This window comes from Asterias rubens, chromosome 17, assembly GCF_902459465.1.
Source record: "Asterias rubens chromosome 17, eAstRub1.3, whole genome shotgun sequence".
NCBI lineage: Eukaryota > Metazoa > Echinodermata > Asteroidea > Forcipulatida > Asteriidae > Asterias > Asterias rubens.
In genome coordinates, this window is record NC_047078.1 from 7,721,428 (window position 1) to 7,727,971 (window position 6,544).

The following is a 6,544-nucleotide window of genomic DNA, read 5'->3' on the forward strand; positions in this document are numbered from 1 at the left end:
CATCAGGTGGATCCCTACCCATGCTCTAATTTCTTGTAGTGATGTTGGTCACTGCCTGCCTTTACGTAAGCTCTTGTTGGTCCAAGTGACGATCATGGTAAACAAAACCAAAGGAAACTTAAAAACTTCAAAAATACTTAAGTGGCGACTCTTTCTTCGAAAATTTCGGGCCATGGGGTTTCTTCCCTCTAAACGATCTAATGCGGACGTCCTCGAGGCTTCTAGTCCAACCTGCCTCATCGGGGGCATAGTCATCTTGGTAGGCGAATGGCGGGTCCGGGTCGTTGTCGGAGTCGGGTAGCGGAACTTGCTTAGTCTTCTTTTTTCGGGGGGTTTTGGTCTTGGGTGGTCGTGTGGATGGTCCTTGGTCACATACTCACATTCAACTCATATTACTTTTTTGTCCCAAACTTTCCAGCTCAACAGTGAAAACAAAAAACAAACTGCAATGGTGAAAGACTTGTCTTGAAATATTATTCCATGAAATGCTTTACTTTTTGAGAAAACAGCAAAACAATATAAATTCTCGTTAACGAGAATTACGGATTTATTTGAAACACGTGTCATCACACGGCGAAACGCGCGGAAACAAGGGTGGGTTTTTCTGTTGTTTTCTCTCGACTCCGACGACCGATTGAGCCTAAATTTTCACAGGTTTGTTATTTGATATAGAAGTTGTGGTACACAAAGTGTGGGCCTTGGGCAACACTGTTTACCGAAAGGGTCCAATGGCTTTAAGGTAAGCAGAGCCATGATGTTGGGCGATGCACTAACGACTCTACAGCGGCTCAAATATTGCAAAAACTGTGAAGCAAACTGGGGGGTACCCCTAAGTAAAGAGTTGTCAATACCTCTTAAGATTTTTTTTCACCCCAATTTTGAGTTTAAAGCTAAGTAGCCATATTAAGTCAAACACAGGCTCCTGCCATTTTAATACTAAAAAAAACTGCTGACAATGTTTTATTGATGCTTCCAAAAGACCATAGTAAGATCTCTCTTCCACCAAAGTTTCATTGCTCGACAAACTGGGCCCAATTTCATGGCTCTGCTTACTGCCGAATTCTGTGCTGACGATCACTGTTCCCTGCTTACGTGCAAGTACCGAATTTCTGCGCTAGCCTTTTAAGCGTAGAATGCCTAGGCTGTGAAATACACTTGTTGTATAGGCACAGAATTTCCTGCTTCCATAAAACTTGGCCCTGCACTCATGACTCTACTGAAACATTGCCATAACCATGACGCAAACTTGGGGGTACCCCTAAGTAAAGAGTCAATGCCTCTTAAGATTATTTCTTTCTCCAATTTTGAGTTTCTTATTAAAGTCACCTGTGATATTTTTTCAAAATAAAGCTTTTGTGACTAATGTGTTTTGATGAGTGGAATGTGAATAAACAGTTCTTATCAGTGCTTATGTTATTTACAAATTTAAGAGTAGACCCCAACCCGAGAGGGCGCTGTCCGCGACGTCAATCGAGGCAGACTTTGTCTGTAATGCGTAGAGTAAACACAGTTGCAAAGTACATGTACAGACCAAGTCGTGAGTTTGTACGTTTCACCAAAAAAAATTTTTTGTTTTTTTCCGGCAATGCCGACCAGGTGTATTGCTGCTGAATGCAGAAAAACACTTTTTGAAATGTACCAAATCACGACTGGGACGTACATGTACTTTGCACGTGTGTTTACTATACGCATTGTAGGCACAGTCTGCCTCGATTGACGTCACAAAAGGGGTAGGCGGAGTCAGCCCCCCAAATAAATTTATATATTTTTTTAACATGTAAATCGTGACAAACAATTACTAAACAAATTGTTTTATTGTTCGTAAGCATATTTTATACTCTTATGTTTGAAAGTAAAAAAATACTATTTCCAGGTGACTTTAAGGTCAGGATACAACCTTAAAACCATGGAAATTTTGACATTCTACTGCATTCCACCGTTCAACAGCAAGCATTTGAACTTTTGTAATCCAAAATCATCAAAATCACCCATTACTTAAAAAACACTTTTTGGTATTTTTTTTGTCTGTTGCGGAGGTCGGATTTGCCTAAAATTCTGTACAGCCTCAAGGCCTATGACTATAGAGCAAGTATGTTATGAACCACCCTACAAACCATGATCCGTTAACCCCCACAAGTCTGCATGGTCTTCGCGTGGACATGCACTGTGTACCCCGGCATGGTGTACCACACTGAAAGCGTTTAGTACATATACCCTATGCCACAGACCATGCCCCCGTGTTTGCAATCCCATATCGGCCATGGTATTATGCGTGACCCTTCGACCGGCCGGCACCAGGTACGTACCGAGCTTGACCGGTACCCCTTCGACCGGCATCACACACGGTGCTTATAGCCATGTTTCTACCGGCTGTACTTCCCGTGTGACGTGTGTCAGCACGGTGTGTATTCTAGCGGCTAATTAGGTATTAATTAGTGGACCGATTGAGCTCCCTCCAATATGAAGTCTGCCAAGAGGTATGGTCTACAAGATTATGTATAATTTTCCGTCTGTTATGAAACAAAAAGGGTACATTCACGCTCGGGGTGAGTGCAAGTTTTTTAGCAGATGTTTTTTTATTGAAATTATGGTCTGGATGATGATGTCTTAATTGTTGCGGCTAATAAATGGTTAATTATGCAACAAATTAATCTAATTCTCCCTATATGTTTTATTTTGCAGAATTGTTGAACAAAATTACTCTGATTCACCTACTATTAAACAAATCGTTAAAATGAGAAAGGGTGGGAGGTCAAAATTCCACCGCCTTTAACTGCATGGATTCTCTCCTCGGTTACGAAAATCAGGCCAGAAGTTGGGCCAGAAACGCGGCTAGCTGCAGCTCGGTGAGGGATCGAGCGAGCGGGGGATCGAGGTAGTTTATGAGCGAGTGCGAATAAACCACGTCTTCCACCGAGGCTTCATTTTCAGCGGTGTGATGGGCATATTAAGAAGCTCACCAAACAACCGTAAGTACTATTTTTGTGCTAATTCTTAAACCTGCTAACCTAAAACATGGTTGTGCTGTATTTGGTTGATGTTTTTGGGAAGGCTCATACTATAGTCTATTTCTCTAGTGTTGCCAATGTACCGATAGTTCAGCGCTGAAATTGTTGTAATATATATTTTCTCAAAGCATGTTAAGCCATCCCTCAAAGACGTGCCAACGTAATAATTTCTTAAAGCCATTGGACCCTTTCGGTTAACAGTATTGTCCAAGGCCCACACTTCGTGTATCACAACTTCTATATCAAATAACAAACCTGTGAAAATTTAGGCTCAACCGGTCATCGGAGTTGAGAGAAAATAATGGGAAAACCCACCCTTGTATCTGCATGTTTCGCCCTGTCATGACATGTGTTTAAAATAAATCAGTAATTCTCGTTATCGAGAATTGATACTGTTTTCTCAAAAAGTAAAGCATTTCATGGCATAATATTTCAAGAGAAGTCTTTCACCACTACCTTCTGTAAACCCTGTAAGTTATTTGTATATCTGTGATTTTTTTTTTTTCTGTACCGAAAGGGTCCAATGGCTTGAAAGGAACACGTTGCCTTGGATCGGTAGAGTTGGTCTTTGAAAGGCATTTGCAACGGTTTGTTATAAAATGCATCTGGGTAGAAAGATGTTGTAAAAGTAGAATACAATGATCCACACAAACATGTCTCAAAATTGCTCGGTTTTCCTTATTACCTCATCGACTAACACTGTCGGCCATTTATGGGAGTCAAATTTTTGACTCCCATAAATGGCTGACCGTGTTAGTTTGCAAAGTAAAAGGAAAACCACGCAATTTCGAGGCAAATTTGTGTGGATCATTGCTTTTAAAACATCTTTCCAACCATTTGCATTTTATAACAAACGGTTTCAAACGCTTTTTATAACAACTGTTTTAAAGGCTTTTTATAGACCACAAGTGTACAGATACACATACAGATACCGATACATTGACACTTTGTGTGTTCACGTGACTCGTATCCGCAACTATCGTTTTTTGCATACCAGTTGCAACGGATTCAGGGGCTCGTAGATAAACTATACTGTTTTGCAGACTTTTAGTTGCATTTTTGTCCCAGATCAAAAACATTTCCCACGGAATAGCTTTCACTTGTATCGTGCTTGATATAGATAGAAAATTGTCAGTCATTTGCAAGCAAAACGTTGAGAAAATGCAGTGTATAAAACATGGGGTTTCTATCGCGATGAATGCGAACGCACTCAAGTGAAACATACCTATAGTTTACGAAACAAATTTCAACACGAGGCTGTCGTGAATGGATACGGTTTTCATATCCATATCTGTATATGTATCCGCACGCTTGCAAAACCTCTCTAGTTATACCATCTATTACATTTGTTAATTCTTTAAAGTCACCTGGAAATAGAATTTTTTTTCATTCAAACATAAGAGCATAATGCATACGAACAATAAAACAATTTTTTTAGTAATTGTTTGTCACGATTTATATGTGTAAAAATATATAAAGTTGTTTGGGGGGCTGACTCCGCCTACCCCTTTTGTGACGTCAATCGAGGCAGACTTTGCCTGCAATGCGTATAGTACACACACGTGCAAAGTACATGTATACGTCCAAGTCGTGAGTTGGTACATTTCAAAAAGTGTTTTTCTTCATTTAGCAGCAATATACCTGGTCGGCATTGCCGGGAAAACAAAAAGTCTGCCTCGATTGACATCACGAACAAATTTGTGACATTTTTGTACTAATTTCTCAAACACTGCAGCATCACCTCAGCAAGTGATATTTTAAGGGGAGCCTTCTATCACTACCGTCAATTTGTGCAAGTTTAATGTAAATCTGTGGACATTGTGTTTTGTGATACAAAAAGTACCCCAATTCTTTAATTTGGGAGAGGAGCTTCTTGTGTGTTTTAGTCCTTGCTCTATGGTTTTATTTATTAAGATCCCATAACCATCATTGCACCCAGGATTTGCCTACTATGACGTCACGCGTAAGGCTCCTTATACCGCATACATTCTACAGTTGCTTTAGTAGATAGTGGTTCCATATTGGTCACGTGTGTGGGATGCAGCATTCACTGTGACGATCTTTTTTTCCTGCATTGTCTGCCTGCAATAGGTGCACGTCGTTCGTTCGATAGAGTTTGTTTGAAACATCGCGATGGCTGCTTACTCCTTTTTTCGGACTACAGTGTTTGCATCTCTGGGGTAAGTCTGATCTGTAAAATAGCAAAGCTAGTAAAGCAACGATTGCATTCATAAGCTAGGTTCAATAACTGATTCATGTTCTTCATTTCTTTTAAAATCTCAATTCGATTTTTATTTTTATTTATAAAACCTGGAATTTATTTTTCTATGCACACGTTTTTTGCCCACTGGATTGTGGCACTGTCTTTCATTAATGTATTTTTTTTCCAAAGATCGTTTACAACTTGTGTTTGACCTGTTTCAAGTTGTAATATTAGTGTTATTATTCATTCGTTATTGTTTACACAAACTAACCAATCTATAATAAAACATTATGCAATGCAAACATACAATACAAATACTAAGGAAAAAGATCAATTATTAAAGCAAACAATTATTGTGGTAAATAACTCTGGATATTTTGATTGGTTGCAAACACTTGTGTGAACTATTATTTTACAATAATTAATCATTCTTTTTTTGGGTAATACTAAAATACAAAATATCAGCTCCATGACTCAGAGTAAAATCGAATGGACAACAGACAGGAAATAAACATTGGTACGTGACAAGTCTTTCTTTAATAAAGATTAATAAAAAATTTCTTTAGGCCTAGTCTTTCAAACACAAATATTCTCCATGCATGTAATGGCCCATTATTCAAAGACAGCCTCAAATTATTTTTTTTCCAACTGGCAAACTGTATCAAAAGCCCAACTCTCAAAAGCCAATGTATTACATCTTCCCCAAACTTGCTAAGTTTATGTTTTTTAATCCCCAAAAAGTGGTATTGTTTTGTTGACTGCCTTTAAAAAAACTTACCAATCTTGCAATTGTTATTAATGTGGTTGTTAATGTCATGTATGTGTATGTCTTGATTCTGTCTTTGTTGCCATGCTGGTTGTTTCTTTGACAGAGTTGGCTGTTGGCTGCTGCCTGCGCAGATAATGAAAGCCTAACAACTTGGAACCTGTCTAGAAATTCACTGCAGGCTGTCCGTGTGACTGTAAATGTTTTGCTATCTAGAAACTAAAAACTTCACTCCAACTACGGTTGTTCATCCATGTGAATGTAACTATCATCAATGGGTTAGTGTTATAAGTTAATCCCATATCTACTAACTTTGAACCTTAGTTTGTTTCATCAAGCGAAACTTGCCCCGTGCACTGAGATCTCTCTGTTGTGTTTTTACCTGATCCAATCCTCGGACATTTGCAGGTAAAATAATTTGTTATAAGTTTTAAATTGTTCCAAAGCTGATTTTGTGTCATTCATTAAATTTAACCAAAGTTTAATGAATTGTTGTCCCCTGGAATCCTTTTTAGTTGATTTTGTTTTTAAGTGAGTCAGAACACTCAAGTGGAACACTTTCTTTTC

The 6,544-nt window shown here is 38.7% G+C and overlaps 1 long non-coding RNA gene across 1 annotated transcript; it reads left to right on the plus strand.

The window, feature by feature from the left end:
* The first annotated feature begins 2,905 nt into the window (after positions 1-2,905).
* LOC117301609 lies at positions 2,906-6,521 on the plus strand. Its single transcript, XR_004520340.1, has 3 exons — positions 2,906-2,969; positions 5,100-5,188; positions 6,084-6,521. It is a non-coding gene; the product is annotated as an uncharacterized LOC117301609 (long non-coding RNA).
* The last annotated feature ends 23 nt before the right edge of the window (positions 6,522-6,544 follow it).